The 17303-nt window shown below is 41.3% G+C and overlaps 1 protein-coding gene and 2 long non-coding RNA genes across 6 annotated transcripts in view; 1 reads left to right on the top strand and 2 right to left on the bottom strand.

Moving 5' to 3' along the window:
* PCOLCE2 (procollagen C-endopeptidase enhancer 2) overlaps positions 1–17303 on the bottom strand; it is a 55524-nt gene that overhangs the window by 20796 nt on the left and 17425 nt on the right. The window lies entirely within an intron of this gene.
* Positions 38–16250, top strand: LOC127468676 (uncharacterized). Of its 3 annotated transcripts, XR_007903649.1 has the most exons (7): positions 38–506; positions 784–912; positions 7578–7680; positions 7907–8000; positions 11035–11187; positions 14374–15430; positions 15554–16250. It is a non-coding gene; the product is annotated as an uncharacterized LOC127468676 (long non-coding RNA). The 3 variants fall into 3 exon arrangements; XR_007903647.1 differs by having other exon boundaries at positions 14374–16250; XR_007903648.1 differs by lacking the exon at positions 7578–7680 and having other exon boundaries at positions 14374–16250.
* LOC127468678 (uncharacterized) lies at positions 8013–11040 on the bottom strand. The gene is made up of 3 exons (XR_007903652.1): positions 10190–11040; positions 9619–9754; positions 8013–8323 (listed from the first exon to the last, which is right to left on the bottom strand). It is a non-coding gene; the product is annotated as an uncharacterized LOC127468678 (long non-coding RNA).

Genomic DNA, 17303 nt, shown 5'->3' with positions numbered 1-17303 from the left:
GGGGCTCGTCCCGGCCGTGAATGAGCTCAGTGTTGCCGTTTGTGCAATCGTGCGCGGCTTCGCCAGCGCTTGAAAAATAGTAATGCTGCTTTGAAATTTCTTCTTTATTTAAATTCTAAAGTAAACTTGAAATGCTTCGTTTTGTTTACCAATGGGTGATCTTGACCCATTTAGTAGCCTTTTCGCTCTGGCTGTGAAAGATACTCTTTAAAGGGCTGTGGCAGAGCACACAGTAATGAACTCAATACTCGAGTGTTTGTAGGATTTGGGCCAAAGTTGTTTGACTGAGAAAAGAAACGAAAGATTAAGTCAGTATTCTTACTGAACACAATATTCTTATTGAATGTGGCATTTAAAAACCCCACATTCTTAGTGCTGTTGAATGATGACATACAGATTATCACGTCAATAAATAATAATTTATCTCCTTAGGATTGCTTTAAGAAGAGCCTGTCCCTCTTATTGTTTTAAGTACTTCTCCTGTGCACCTTTTGCAGGAGAAAGAGGTAAGTCTGTAATAAAGTGCTCAGGCACAGCCAACTGAAGCAAAGACTGGAGTAACTAAACAGAAGTTCTACTGCATACAAGGCAGAATATAAACCTATTACCTTATTTTTAGCTCATTTATTATTAACATTCCTATTCTTGCAAAATACAAAGAAGAGTGGTCCCACTACCACAACTTAAAGAAGTGCTATGGATTAGAGAGGGTGCTTTGAGGATTAAACAAAAAGTGGATGCTGCAGTTTAGTAGACATAATATCTGACCTTTCCTTTCTGCAGTTCTGGATGAAGGAAGCAGTAGACTAACCTGGATCCACGCTTGCTAAATTTCCAAGAGGATTTTTGTGGGAAAGGTGGAGCTGCTAGTGGAACATCCCAGACCTTTGGAGGCAGCCTGCAAGACTGCTGGTGAGTAAGGGGTGCCAGCAGTGCTCCTGTGTGCACAGAGGCAATGGAAGACAACAGAAGGGCAGAGGCTGAGATGTGAGGGGGTTTGGAGAGGCCCAGGTTTTGTAGGAGTGACCGTGAGTGCTGGCAGACAGTGGGAGTGCCTGGCCTGCAGCCCTGAGGGGGGGCAGCCCCACATCCCTCAGTGGGACCGGAGGAAGGAGAAGCATGGATCTAGGAAAGGGTTGGTGAGGCACTGGGGCAGGGAGTCCCGTTCACAAAAAGGGGGCTGTGGAAACAGAGAAGACCATAACATGGTCAGAGCAGAGATTATGTTTGCAGCTGTGTTTTGAACTGATTTTAAGTCACAGAAATGGGAAATAAGAAAGCTACAAAGGAGACATTTACTTACTCCTTGACCAACATGATGCTGGTTAGCAGCCAGAAGTTTAACCACTACCAGTAGGTATACTGGATTTAGTCATGAAGGTAATACAATATTAATAAAAATTGTTAGATCTGGAAGTCAATGTATATGACAGAGTTGTGTAATCCTCACACCACAGACACACGTGTTCCCTGCTGCTCCTTTCTGTCAACATTTTTTAGTCTAGAGAAGACCCACTGGAAAGGAGAAAGTATTTCAGGCCTTATATCCACTGAAGAGCCTCCATGCAAAACCACCAATAAAAGGTGTTAGTTCCCATGGATTACATGTTCAAGGACTCTTTTACATGTGGTTGCTGCAGACTTTTAACCTCATGTAAAGGTAGTTTTAAACTTCTGAACAGTTAATGCATTACCAGGTTCTGCAGTGCCACCCAAGCATATCTTCAGATCTGTGCAGCAACAGGACAATTCAGGCCTGTTGGGCAAATGGAGGCAATGAACAGGCTGCTGGAGAAGCCCCCCCCACCTGTACACAGCCCCTGCAGCCAGGGGACTGCACCTGCACCTCACTGGGAACACAGCAGCATCACTCCCTGGCACTGCCTACCCAGTAACACACCCTAAACGTGTGTTCCCTCAGCACCCTAAATCTAATGTGCTCAAGTGTTCTTTGGTGTCCCACTGTTAAACAGATTATGAATACCACAAATAGTAAATGATAAACAAGGCACTAATTTAAATTAAACTATATTTACCAAATGTAAGTGATGTTGCTGGAGAGAATTCACCCATGAACTGACCCAGAGATGTCTGGCTTGTTTCCATTGATGGCTGCAGAAGGAACAGAAAGTAAAAGGCCGGCAAGTAGTAACCCATAAATAAATGTGTTAGCACTGACATCAATCTTCAGCTAAATTATGATCTGTTAGCAACACAGGAACAGGAGTGACCTTTCTTCTTCACAAAGCCCAGTCTTCTACTCTTGCAGGGAGCCAAATCAAATAAACCCTTTCATATACTGATGATACTTCATTTTTGAAGTCAGGGAGCTTCTCAAGCAGCATCTGTTAGAGTCCCTATCTATTTGGGATAAAACCATGGAATGCACAGTTAGGAATTGTTTGTAGGTAATGCATATAAATTCAGCTAAAAAGGTTTTAAGTTCAAAACCAAAAGATGGCAGATTTACAGTCTCATGCAATCTTAATTATGCTGCCTTGTGTATGTATTCCTTGTATAAATGATGCATAGGTTATGTGACAAAAATAGTATGGAGTTGCATAAGCAAAGCATCTGCATTAATGTGGACGAAAAGTGTCTAACTTTTGACAGCTGACTTTGCAACACAAGTTTTTTACAGCAGTTTCTTTTCGAAGGTAGAACAAAAACTATTTTCTGTTACGTGTCCCTGAGGTGAGGCATCTTCAGGCCTGAAATGATGCATCTTTAGTGACAGGCATTTAACTTATGAACTACAGAGCTACTGCCACAGTAATTATAAGAAATGCCCACTGTCCTAGGGTGTCACTGCTTCCTGCAATGGTCTGGCAGAAATGTGCAGCCTGAGTAAACCCTCTTTTCCCATCAGCTGCTGCCAGCTGTCCTGGGCTCAGCCAGTGATGCTGGTGATCAGGGATGAGTGCTTCTCCCTGTCAGTCACTGAAGAAAGATATCTGGTACACAAAGCTAACAAGGGACAAATTTCCTAATGAATGTCTGGCAAGTGTGACCTTGTCTGCCTGAAAATGAGACAACTGCTGAAGTGGAACGAGGAAACCTCTTCCTGAAATGTAGCCCTGTGTGACAGATTGGCCCCGAGATGTTCTTTGAAAAGACTGTGTCAATGTTGGTGCAAACCACGTGTCCCTCCATGCATCCCTGCCATCTTGCCTGTGACAAATTTAATAATGATGTTGCTGTGCAGCAGCAAAAGTGGCCTGATGATCTGACTGAAAAGAAACCCCCTCCCTAAAACCTTAGTTTATGCTCCAGCTTTCAGGCTTCTCACCAAATCTTCTTTTTCTCCGTGGAAAGTCATCTGTACAAAATACCTTGTACCATGGCAAAAGACCTCTTAGTGCTCTCTTAGTGTTTCTGCACAAGTCCTGTTCAGCTGATGTTGTGAAATTATTTGAATTTAAATTTATGTAAATGCTATCAACAACAGCTCTTTATTTCATTTGAATCACAGAATCATAGAATTGTTTGGGTTGCCAGGGACCTTTAAAGGACATCTAGCCCAACACCCCTGCACTGAGCAGGTACTAGACCCGGTTGCTCAGAGCCCCATCCAACCCAACTTTGAATGTTACCAGAGATGGGGGATCCACCACCTCTCTGGGCAACCTGTTCCAGTGTGTTGCCACCTTCATAATAAAAAATTTCTTCCTTATATCTTGTCTGAGTTTACACCCTTTTAGTTTAAAACCATTACCCTATTGCAATAGGCCCTATTAAAAAGTTTTTCCCCATCTTTCTTCTAAGTCCCCTTTAATTATTGAAAGGCCACAATGAGGTCACCCTGGAGCCTTCTCTTCTCCAGGCTAACAACCCCAATCTCTCAATGCAGTCTTAAGTGCCAAAATCTTGATATTTTCACTTCCAAAAGAACTGTGGTATTTCCTGGAATTACAAGTTGTGCCTTTTCAGAATAGCATTGAACAACATGCAATAGAGAGGATGTATCCCTATTTTCTTGATAATCCTAGCACCTAAAATGACTCTTACAAACTGATGTACCCACCCAGTCCTAGGAATCCCAAATTTTCTTTGGTCTGCAAGCCAAGGATTTATCCATGTCATGCCTTTTATTGAATCTGCTACTTTATAGAAATAAAAACCCACACAAGAGTTTTCACTGGAAAACTTGCAGAGCCTCCACCCTTCCCCAGGCTTGAATTCCCACTCTTCTCTCTTTTTGTGTTTCAAGCTTCACTCTTGGCTCATTTATCAAATGACAATGTGGTTTCTGGCTTTATATAAAAAATAGCTGTGATGAATCATAGACCTCCCCTCCCCTGGTTTATTTTGATACTGAGATACCAAGGGCAAATGTAGTAATGACAGTATTCCCACACCTTAGGAATTAAGGAACTTATTAGGAACTAAGCTTACATTCTCTAATTAACATTTTTGTCTCTTTTCTGGTTTTACCTCAAGTAATAACATATTTAATACAGTTGCAAAATTTCATATTTCATATTATCATTTAGCAGTGAGACCAGAAGTGATGCATTAATCATAAAAGCAGTACAGTTTTTCAGTATGGCTTTTCTAAATTACCTTCTGGTCCTTTTATTTGTCAGTTTGGGCAATTCTGACATGAGTTTCTACTTGCCTCTTCTGTTTATAGGAATATAAGCTGGTATCCAATAATTCCTTTTTTTTTCAAATGTTTTACCCTCTATTGTTCAAGGTCAGTTGCTTATTTGCCAGCATAAGAAAATATTATGGACAATGGTGCTGAATTTATCGTTAGTTGGATTGTTTATCATCATAATATAAAAATTATAAATTGGACAACCACTGCTAAATTGCAAATATTCCTGTAACCAAAGGGATCTAGTAATTCTTAACCAGAGTGCCTGATATCAAGCAGGATCCTTAAAACATTCATAATGTTGTGAAAAGATACTTCATCGTACAAGACTCTTAGAGGATTGTTTCAACACTTCCAATGAAGCATGCCAGGGTCCATTAACCAGGAGCAGGCACAATGACAGTATCACACAGAAGGTGTAGAAATGGCTGAAGTGCTGATCAAATAAATGGGTTCTAAAAAGAATATTTTTAAGCAAGAGCAGTGTCTCTAATAGTGCATTTTAAACACATCAGTCCAAGGAATGTAAAAGGAACAGGAGCATAAACCATGGAATAGAAGGCCATAAAACTTAAGAGGCAGAAGCCCTGAGTTGCCTGCAGGTGCCTGTGAATTAGGCTGTCCCCTTGTCTTCCAGCAGCACAGAGAGGAGCAAAGCACCTCAGTCTGTGCAGGACAACTTCTGAGCCCTGGCACAGGGCAGGGCATCATCAAGGGTCGGGAAATGCTGTTCTTACCTAGAGAGCTGTAAAAGCAAAGACAGATCAGCTGCCTAGTCAGTCATTATCCCAGGCTCGATGTAATCTAAGTCAGCAAGTATTCAAGTAGATAATATTATGAAAGAAAATTACAAAGCAGATTCCTGTTGCTTTGGTGGATGCAGGAAAGAAACATGAGACCTTTAATTGTGCTTGTGCTTGGGGAAGGAAATAAGAGGGAAGCTACAAAATTGTATTACTAAAATGGATATGATAAATGACACTAAAATGTCACTAAAATGGAAAAAGTAGGCTTTCTTTTTCTGGATACAAAATAGAATTACTTTTATGAGGGATATATATAAATAATCATCCTTGAATCCATTGTTCTCATTTAATGACAAGACTCACTCATGTCTGTATAAGACTTTCTGAAGACTTAGATCAGAGTCTGGTTTGTAGACTGAGAGATGAAAAGAGCTGATATTTCGAACAATCTACTGCACAATAGAGTCCTCTCCCCTCCAAAAGCACCACCTCCACCAGAGAGTGTTAGCTCTGACCTGAATGCAGAGAGTGAGATGTGGAGCCATTGCTGTGTTCCCTGACACACTGGGTGTTGCCAACAGCCTGGTGATGGTCACAGCCACCTTCCCCTCGAGCTGGCTGCAGGTGACACTGGAGGTGTGAGGCAGAGGCACATGTGAATGCCCTCAGCAGCCTGTGCAGGGAGAGGCTGTCACACTGCTATTGCACAGCTGATACCTGGGACCCAAGACTCATGGTGTAGTTTCACATGTAATTAGTTTGCTGTTACTGGCAACACAGATCTGAAATCAGAATAAAGCCCTGCGAGAAACTGCTTCCTGCCAATGCTCTCACTGCTTTTCCTGAATTTCCTTCTACTGTTATTTATAAGGCTATACATGAAAGGGGGAACAATTTGATCTAATTTATTTACTGCAAATGCTCTTAGGAAGAAAAGTGTTATGAGCAATTTTAGTTCAGCCAACAAACATACTGTTTTCCTACTTTTCCTGGTGAGAAAACTCTCTCTCCACTTCCAAATTACCAGAAAAGGGACGATGAGGAAAAAACTCTTTACAAAATGTGCAAATGATATGACAGCCTGTGCAACAAGAGATGGAGGAATACAAGGAAATTTCCATCAGCTGTGATCATTCTTGCACTGGTTTTCCTGACTTGAAAAGGAGCCCCTCACTTAACTGAGCAACTCCACATCTATGTCTGAAAGACAGACTGGGGGAGCCCACAACTGGAGGACTTCCTTCCTCAAAGGTGGAAATTCAGGACAGGGAAAATATCCTTTCCTCAGCAGGCAGATTAGGTCAAGTGAAGAAAGCTGAAGTAATTGTGAGGGAATATCTTGATACAGTCATTCTCTGCCAGGTACAGCATCATGTTGCTGGTACAGACAAGGATTCCCCTTGTTGTTTGTGCTGTGCCCTCAGTTGTCCTTATTCAACGTAGGCTCCCTGGCAAGAAGGTGGGTGTTGCATCACTGCTGTTCCTGTGCAACAATAAATTGTACCAGGACTGGGCAGTTCTGACTGCAGGAATTACAGTCAGTCCCTATGGCCTCCTTCCCATCAGAGCACAGGGGTCATGGAATGCAAAACTGGGGCCAGATTATTTCACTGGTGGCTGGAACTCAGCTATCTGCCATGTGCATTACAATGGTGAGTTTACTTTTTCTAAGTGCTGAATTACTGCCCTGGGAGATGCACACATGCATTCTGGGCCAGAATTCAGAGTCCAACCTAATACTATGTTTTTTAAACACATCTGTGATCTATTATGTTGCTGGGTAATGATTTTCACAGAGTCATCGTTATTTAATGTGTAAAGAAATGTCATTGTCAATATCAGGCTCAGCATGGTATTGCAGAGCTTCTTGCTATGGGCAAAATATTGTAGGTCATTAAAATGCTAAAGAATTAAGGAGAAAAGTTACAAAAAAATCGATGGAACTTACATGGAAATTTTAGGAGCCAAGACCAGAGACTTCAAGACAGTAGCAGTTTTGGTTACAAAATGTATCACAAAAGTTAACTTAAACACTGGAAAAGCATTAGAGAAATAGCATTATAGATTTAAATTAGATATATACTTGGTATAAGAATGCTTCAGTGTTTTTAGTGTTATATGAAAACTATTGCACGATATGCAGTTCTAACTCAGCAGCAGTCCTTTAGTACTTTAGGAATCAAAAGTGCAAGACCAGAATTAAGCAGCAATTTATCCTTTTTGTATTCCAGGAGTTACTTGGTTTAGTCCTTTCAAGAGCCTCAGACTATTTTTGTTTTAACAGTCTCTGAGAAAATTTCCCATATCCACCAAACAAAATAAAGGCCAGACTGAGTAAGTAATACTGTAATTTAATTTCAGTTCCTAAACTATACTTAACTTCAGTTTGGATGTGGACAGTTGAGCACAGGCAACTGTTTTGAATGAGTCTTTATGTTTAAATCCTTCAACTCACTTATTAAAAGGGTACTTTGAGAGGAGAAAAGTTTTTCCAGAATCTAAGTCTGGTCTTTGGGCTCATTCTTGAGATAACAGTCAAGTTTCATTTTAATCCTGGCAGGAAAGGACAGAGGAATGCCTGCCTCTACCACATAACATTTTCTGGTGGATGGGTAGCATCTTTGAATAAGGAATCAAAGAATTTGCAAGGATTGGTAAGTATTTATTTAAATTCCTGTTGTTACCTGTTCTGCAGTTGGAGAGCTGCAGTGCTGTAACTCCTTCCACTTCAAAGCAATTATGCCTGGCTTTCAGGCATGAAAGACTGATGCAGCTCTTGTGCTCCTGTTTTATGTATGCTTTCATTCTTTAAGAGGTGCAGTGCTTTGCCTGAGGTATGCTGAGCCAGCATTCCTTCATCTTTCCAGATGTACTGCAGTGCTCTGATAATAATTATCCTGCACAGTGTCAAACAGTAAGGAATTCTTTGGTGTAAAGAGGTGCAGATGTAGATATGTGATGCTAGGTATATAGATTCCTGAAAGGGAATGAGAGGAACTGATTTATATGGAGCCTGAGTTATAAGTACAGCCAGTAGATCATGATTATTATACTGTCTATCCAGTACAACATCTCTGTATTCAGCTTTCAGCTAAGTTTTCAAAGCTCTGTGTTCTTAGGCTCTTAAACACTACTGACACTTCTCTCTGCCTTGACACCACCCCAAATGCACCTCAAAAGTTTGCTGGCCTGTCTCTTTGTTATCCCCCCTCTCATGGTTGCAGTTTTTACCAAGGTGGAAGTGTGCTTCTGTGGATTCCTTAATGATTATTAACCCCAGAGTCTCCTCTTAAGTACTGTTATTCAATTATCTGCTTTAACTGTAAGCGAAATCAAATACATTTAATTAAACTAAGTAAATACTAAACTCAGTGTGCTGTGTCTCTGACCTGCCCTGGATTGTTAATGTGTTAATTTATACCTGGAATGTTACTTTTACATTTTCTGTACTGTAGAAGACTCCAACATAGATTCCCAGCCAAGCTGTAATGCAGGACTTAGAACCAAAAGGTTATAACTATAAAAGATTATCAGAGGTCTGATCCAAACACAACAGGACCTTTGATTTTACTACATCCTCTTAGTGTTCAAAGATGGACAATTTGACTCCATTTCAGAATTCTTCAGCTACTTCTCATTAATATGAGAATGAGAGGTTAAATCTACCATTCAATTTTGGATAGTTTAGCAGTCTGTTCCACTCCTAATTCCAGTTTTGGTTTAGTTTGCTGTTTGAATTACCCTCGAAATGTAAGTCTGTTTGTTAAGCTGAATGTTTTTCAGTGGAGGAAAATGAAATTTTTCCAGGTTGTGAATTCCCAAGTTACTCTGCCTTTCCCAGAAGCCCTTCACTCTATGACAACAGGCACATTTCACAGTTTTCAAAGCAGAAAGCAAAAGTCACCTACCTGAACTTCGATTAGACTAAGATAAAAGGTATAGAATTTGTGGAGCCCATACTGGTAAACAAGATATTATTTGGGAAGACTTTCTAAGTTAGTTTGGGCTACTAATTGGCTGAACACTTGGACAAAAACAAAAATCTCAGCACTCAAGAGCTGAATATGATTTTTTCATATTTCTAAATGAAATTAAGTTTCCAAACTCTGTTTCATTTGGTGCAAATTATTCAATTTAATGATAAAAATGTATTTTTATGGAAGTGATTGTCAAAACAATGATACAAATTGATGTGTAAACCCCACTGAGAAAGTGAGGATCACATCAGTGCTCCTGAAGAAGTCAGTGCATACCTCACAAAACAACTCCTACCTGTGTTTGAGAGGAATTCTCCTCTCCTCTGCAAATTCAGGTTAGGTTTCTGCCTCACAGCAGCGACCTGACCACCAGCCCCTTCAACTGGAACAGTCCCACTTTGTAAAATATATTTACATATTCATGGAGCCAGCTGGTGAGAGAAAAAACAATGCTCTAGTCTGATGGCTCAGTAACTCTCCTGGGGAGGGTGGAGGTGTTAGTCCCAGTCCCAGTGAATGTGTAATTATTTATACAAAGTAGAACAGTGTCAACAGGAGAAGTGACAAGTCCTGTCTCCCAAAAAGTTTCCTTGAAGGAATGAAGAAGTCTAGAGAAACAATAATGCATTTGCCAGAAATCTGCCAGGTATAGTTAACAACGGTTTAAACAAACTCTTAAAATAATTTACAGATTATTCCTGAAATAGCTAAGCTTTTGGATGAATAGATGTTCTTCCACATCTCTGAGACAGACCTTGTTCCTCATATTGAGTGAACAGACCTTTCATCCTCCAAAGCAAAACAGCTCTTAATATAGAAATCATTGAGAACATATTTTAAGAACTTAGTATCTCATAATATCATACCTCCATCCTTGTTCCTATGGACATCAATAGAAGGAAAACCAGTACTTATATGTCCCACAAGCAGATCTGTCTCTTGGAGAATGCTGCTCTATAATGGTTTGTGTCTGACAGGAATAAAGAACTCTTGAGCCCTGCCAGTGGAACAGTCCCTGCTGTATGGAGCTCCAGCAGGGATGTTTTCACAGGGTGCTTCACGAGGGCATCGTGCAAGGCACGGTTCTGAGGCACAAACGAGTTTTCACTGGACCAACTAAAAAGACAGACAATGTTTCAGGCAACAAATTCTCCTTCAGGGCTAAGGCAGAAGGGGTCAAGCTTTAAGCTCCATGCAGGCTGAGAAGAACTGCTCTCGCTTTATCTCAATTTGTGGATTAGACAATGTATCACAATTTTCTAACATTTTCTTACAGTTTGAGTTTCCATCAGAGAACTCAAAAAAGCACAGATAGTTCCAGGACATATGTCTGACCTACAGATGCTCAGGCCTGGCCTGACAAAAAATGGGATCAGAAGTTAGAAATTCACCACCTCTGGCTTTAATAAAGGAGTAAAAAAAACTAAGCAGTTTAAAGCTTTAGTCACCAAAATCAGAGCTGTCTGAAAATTGTTTTTAAAGCTCAGCTGTACACAGTGTAATAATTCATAATACAGTAAGCATAGAGTCATATCCCTTTTGTTAGTCATATGTTTTGCCAATAAAATGACTTTCAGACAACAAAGAAAATTTCACAGTAGAAGGCCTTTCAGAGGACTGTATAATTAAAGCACAGTAGTGTCTGACATCTGGAAAGAAATTCTTGACTGCAGAGCAATAAATGACCTGTAACCTTTAAAACAATTTTCAGGTAAAAGATTTTCAAAGAAAATTTTGAAGGAAAGCTGCTGTAAATCAGAGAAGTCTCAGTCTTGAAACACAGAGATGGAAGTGACATAGCAGATTTCTGCATCTACACATCTTATGTAAAAGCTATGAAAGAACAAGCAGTTGTCAGCAAGAGGTAAGAATCCACTGAGTGATATTGTGATGAATACTGAAAATTAAGGAATTAAATATTATGTAGGCTCTGGCAGATGGAAGGAGAATGACCAAGCAGCAGGTACTGCACTAAACCTAGTATATGTAGCTGATATAGCAAGTGAGCAAGTACAAATTGTTGCAGAATCTTTATTGAGATTTAGGCAAAAGGATCCTGTGTGGTGGAAATATATCAACCAGGAAAAACAGCTTGCAGAGTATAGCAATATGTCTGTCCAGATTTTGAGGTAAAAATGAACAAAACTTCTACTATGTTCCCATCATAAAATAAAAATCTTTCAATACACAATTATAAGTGAGGTCTGAAATTAGAGATTTAGCATCAGCATACCCTGTGGATGGTTGTTCTTCCTACTTATAATGAGCTGTATAAAACCCCAGAGTTCTGTGCATACTGTGATAATTTGTGTAAGAGGAACTGTAAATATATTCCCCCTGCTAAATCCTTTAGAAGAGTGCTGTAGATGAGAAACCTCCCCAACATTTGAAGCCTTTCTGTTCTTACCATGTCACTAACAAGGGTCACTGTTTACTGTATTAGCTATGACCTCGTGAGATGCTTCCTGTGGCAGATCCAGGACTGGAATAGCCGGACAGATTGTGGTGGTTCTATTATTAGAAGCCTATTATGTTTGACACTGAGCATAAAAGATGTGGCTCGTACTGCAGAACATTTCTTATACTCTTAGCTGAGAGTAATCCCAGCAGTTATCAGAAAATATAGTGAGACCTCCGGGTTCTCATTGATTGGATTTACAAGTTGATCAGTCATGTTGAGATCTGCAAAATCTGTCAACAAAGAAATGATGACCAATGTCCTGAGAACAAAATCTGACAAGGAAAATAGTAAATCTTGCTATTGCCAAAGCAAATTCTTCAGAGTGTAGAGTTTCACCCTCAAGGATATTTTGTATCTAGATAGCTTGTGTGCAGAGTTAGTTTATATATTGGGTCTGAAATATCCGGAAAAGCTTTACCTATAGCTGGACTGTGTGAGGAAATAATTGCATTCAGTTTTCAACAGTATGTCAGAATAAATTATGTTATTACTGCATTTAATGGAATGTACAAGCATGATTGCATTTTGACCACTTCTCAGGTGGGACATAGAATTATTTACTCTTCTTTAGTGCTAATACAACCAGTGGTGTAAGACAGGAAGAGAAGACTACTGAAAGCCCACAGGTAGTTGGGAAGTCAGTTGTTTGTCCTGCCTGTGTGACAGCAGTAGCTGTGGCTACACAGTGTTAAACAAGGCTCAGTCAGGGCACTGGTGTGGCACTGACACAGTGAGCAGTGCCCTGAATACAGCAAGGACAGTCTCACCGTCTCCTCCACCTTGGTTTCTCTAAGAGAGCTTTCACCCACATTCCAGGCAGTTGACAGTGCTCAGCTTGCACTGAAGGACTCTGATCTGAAAAAATATGGCTTCAGGCTTCAAATTTGTAAAGAGAAGAGGATAAGAGAGTGAAGTTGGGTCAGAAAAAGTGAAGAAATAAATGAAAGGAAGAAAATAGCATAGTAAAGAGATTTGGAAACACTTTGATGAGATGCTGGATCTGCATCCATGCAGTGAGGCTGCTGACTTGCACAGGTTGTGCCAGCACAAGATGTAGGGGTCGCTGGCAGCTTGCACAGGAACTCACACTGTGAAACATTTTCCCATATGTCGGTGTTAAATGAGAAAGGAGTGGACCAGGCTCATTCATATCCCAGCTTCTACCAGGGCTGTGGAGATCATCTGACAGCCTCAGGGCAGCTCTGGACTGTGCCTGCACCCAGAACAGGCTTATTTGAAGGCTGAGCAGTGGACAGTAAAGCACAGCTGTCTCAGAGGTGCTGTGTGATCTTGGGCTGCAGGTGGGGAGTGAAGCGTCACTGGCCAAAATGAATCGGAGCTCTGCAGGAGAGCTCGAAGGTCATGGCAAGCCAAGAGCTGGTGTCTGAGCAGGAAGGATGAGTGTCAGCTCTGCTTTACAAGCAGCAGAGCTAGTCCAACAACTCCTGCTCTAAACTAGCAAGCAGAGACTGAATAATAGCAGTTATAATATTTCAATTAACATTGCAATGTTAGACCCAAAAGGAGGACTGCAATGTTTCAAAAAGTACTTTTTAATGCTTTAGGTGTTGAAAACTGTAGCATGAAATTTATGTGCATTGTTTGATGCTAGCTGGGAATGTGGTAGGTAGGCTGTATGAACACAAATCTGAAAACTGGCAGATTAAAAAAGTCATTCACATCCAGTAGGAAACAGGTCAGCTGTGGCAGGATGGACATGGCATCGTGCCAGCCAAATGTGTGCCTCATGGTTGACTCAGGCTTTATCAGGGCTGGTCCCTCTCACTTGCCCTGAATTTGTCCTGAGAAATCCTCTCAGAATGTTCTGGGCCAGGAATCAGCCATTTCTGAATGGATGACTTTGCTCAACTTTGCAGCCTTCCAGGTACTGGAGGGTGAAATCCTGCATAAGAGGATACTTTCAGAATTTTTTTTAATTTATTGCCTGGTTTGTTTCTTTGTCAACATGACAAGGTGCATACTCTCACTCTGACTGACTCATGCTCGGTTTATATTCCAGGAATGCCTAAGAAGGCAGCGTCATCCCCTTCAAAACAGTTTTTCTTTTCATATGGGATTATATCAGCAAGCAGCTGCCTCTAAGGCATTATTTTTGCCAGACGGTCAGGCTCTCTGTGCCAGCTTTTCCCTGAGAGTGTTACACGGATGGGGCATCCCTTCCAAATAAGCCCTGGAGGCAGCAGAGGTGCCCAGCGAAGGGGAGACACAAAGGGCAGCGCTGCCACCAGCTGTGCAGCGCCCAGGGCAGGCAGGGCGGGGACTCCTGTGCTCCCCTCTGTGCGCCGCAGATGAGGAATACAGGGGCCGGCTACCACGGAAAAAATGTGTCCGTGCTGGAGCCATCCCGCTGCTCCCCGGGCTGGCCGAGGGACACCCGGCAGCGGGAGCGGTCCGAGCGCTCCTCCTGGCGGCTCCCAAACCCCGCTGCGGCCGGGCCGGGCTGGACATGGACACTGCGCTACACGGCACAGCTGTGTGCATTGCCTGGGGCAGGGCAAAAAAGGCTGAATTACCTGGTATTTTTCAATACATGTGAGTAATTTATTTATCTTTTTTTGTTTATTTCAGGCTGGTGAAATTTGAGGATTCAATCAAACTCTGAGACTGCAGAGCACTGGCGGCTGAGTTAAAGATTGGGGGTTTTCTTAAAGCTGAGTAAGACCAAACCTTGTCTAGGAAACTCCTGCTGGTTGACCTCAGTGTCCTTCATGGGTCTGCTGGGCACAGACTAACGTTGCAGAACCTTCCTCTGAACAGCAGGCCTGAATCTCTTTATTCCAAGGTTCACTTGGCACAGCAGGCAGGCAGGGCTGGAACTGCCTGGTTCTCAGGCTGGTTTGACTCATGCATGGGGGCAGCTGTGGTGGGATCAGATGGCTCTGTGCCACGTATGGACTAGTGCAGGGTAGAGACGTCCTGTGCCACACTGCGTTGTCCTGTGCCACGCTGCGTTCCTGCTGCATCCTCTGTGCCGGCACTGGAGGGATGTGATGAAGGAATGGTAGGGTAAAAGAACTTTTTACAAGTCAGTATTATTCTCCAGCCTGTTTGAGCCTTCCAGGCAAAATGCCAAGGGAAGAGAATTAAGTCTGGTGCTTGTCTGTGAATTTAGCTCAGGAATTACTTGTGAAGGGAACCTCACTACCGCTGACCTATTATGGTGCACATGGGAAGTTGACACCTTAGAGAATTCATTGACCAGCCTGTTTGTTGCAGACTGTTTCATTCATGAGCTATTGAGAGACTGAAATGGCTTTTAAAACAAAGATTATTGAGTAATAAGCTGGAAGTCGTTCATGACTGGGACATATCTGGCAGTTCTGCCATGACACTGATGCTAGAAATCATGACACTTCCAGAGCCTGAAAAGCATAAATATTTCTTAGCTATATGTGCATATTTGGCTAATGAGTAACATTCTTTGGGGTTACTTAAAAGTAGCAATAAACTGTTTTTGATACTAGATGAACATCTAGTACTTTCCACAGAGGACTCTCACTCCAAGCCACAGCTGCTGTAAAGGGAAGAGGGCCAGATTCACTGTGGGTCTTCAGTAACTCTGCTTGGAGAAGATCACTGTGACTTTCAGAAGAGAACACAGTGATTACTACACTTCGTAATATTTGTACATCCACTAGTTTATTTGCTTTGTGCAAACCTGTGCAACAAGTCTGCCAGCAAAGTCAAAATCAACAAATCTTTTAAATTCTGTGAGATTAATTTTTCCCCTTTTTTCCCCTTTAATAAGGAAGACTTCTAAAATGTCTTGTTGGTAACAGCTGGAGATCTCAAACCAGTATGTGGGGCACTGCCAACGTTTTTATAAATGTTGCTGTCTGAACATATTTACCAGGTAAGTAATTCAGCCTTATGTCTGAATGCAGGAATTTACTAATCACAGATTAACTCTAATGGAGGTACGTACTATTTTCCATTCATTATATCAATTCACTATATCCTTTGGATTACTGAAGTAGATCTGAACATACCCTGGCTGTATATTCCCTCTGAGGTATTAGGGCTGCTGAGTGCTGAGCTAGCAGTGACTTTAAGTGATGTTAATTTAACAACCTGAGTATTGCATTTGAGCAGGCTTTCCATTCTTGTACACCCTCAGTTCCCTATGTTTCACTGAAGTCAGTTAAGTCAAATTATTTTTTTTTGTCCAAAGTACATCTGAAGTTTAAAATGAAGGAGATGGCATGCTTCTGTTGGAGCAGAACAGCTATAGTGTGAAGGAATATGCTCTCTTGTTAGGGACAAAGGTATTCTTCAAGAATATATAGCTTCTGTGTTTAATCTTTGAGTCTATATAATATAGAAATAAATACTCTTTTTAACTAGGTTGGCTAGTGAATGTATTTGATAGTGCTCAGTGATTCTGGTTACTGTTCCAAACTTTTTTTCTCCGAGCTATGGTTTTCTACAGACTACGAGAAACAGTGTTGGGATAATGTAACTGGTACAGATAGAGAATGTGCAGTTTTAATTCATTACTAAGTTGGTGCATTTCTAGCTTTACATATGTATTTTGCTCTTTGTTTTGTATTAAAATCTTCAGACAATGACCTGAAAGGAGAATGCTTTAAAGTGCTAAGGCTGAGTAGGGAATGTGAGTCTTGGGTGTCAGGGGTAGGACACTGCCTTAGGGCTGAATGGCAGAATTGCTGTGCCAGACTTGCTGGCAGCATTTCCCTGGCACTGTCTGCTCATTAGGGCTCTGCTTCTATAGCACACTTAAACACAAGGAAAAGCTCACCCCTGTCAATGAACAAAGATAAACATATATTCATATTAAAGTTAAGCATGTGCTTATGAGCGTCACTAAATTTGGGATAATGAGAGATGATGCCTGGGTGTACAAAGGTATCAGAAAAGCTGTCCCAGGGACCTGTTTACCTTTTGCTTATTATTTATATTATTTCTTAGGGCTGTGGATATTGCTGCTTGTTATCCACCCCACTGACATTTCATAGTTGTCTTTCCAAGTGCTGCTAAAAAGAAAAGCTGAGATTTTGGAACACTACTGAGTGCCAGTGATTGAATTCCATAGCCCCAGGGCTGTGGATGCAGAGAGCCCAGCATATAAAGAGAGAGGAAAAAATCAGGGTTTTTCTTCTTGTACAAGTGGAATTGCCCAGTTTCTCAGGACAACAGAGAAGAGCGACAGAGAATAGATGTTTCCTAGCAAACAGTATAATTGATGAGAAGTATGCTTAACACCAGAAATGAAAAAACCCTATATTTTCATGTTTCATCAGTCAGGAGGGACATGAAAGGATTAGATCTTGGAGGCAGGAGAGACTCAAATTAGAGAACTCTATAAAATTGCTTCCTCTCCAAAAAGATTGTGTGACGTTGTTTTTATGCTTCTGTAAAGCATCTATCATATACCCAAAGGCTGTGCTCCCTGGCAAGAGAAATATTTCCAGCTCCCCACTAACAGAAGGGTATTGCCACTCTTGATAAGAAATCTGCCTTGTAATAGAGGGCTTTCT

Source organism: Manacus candei, unplaced genomic scaffold (assembly GCF_025592945.1).
Source record: "Manacus candei isolate 608988 ecotype Guabito, Panama unplaced genomic scaffold, ASM2559294v1 h1tg000015l, whole genome shotgun sequence".
Lineage (NCBI taxonomy): Eukaryota > Metazoa > Chordata > Aves > Passeriformes > Pipridae > Manacus > Manacus candei.
Note: the sequence above shows the minus strand (reverse complement) of the source record. Positions and strands in the feature narration are given on the sequence as shown.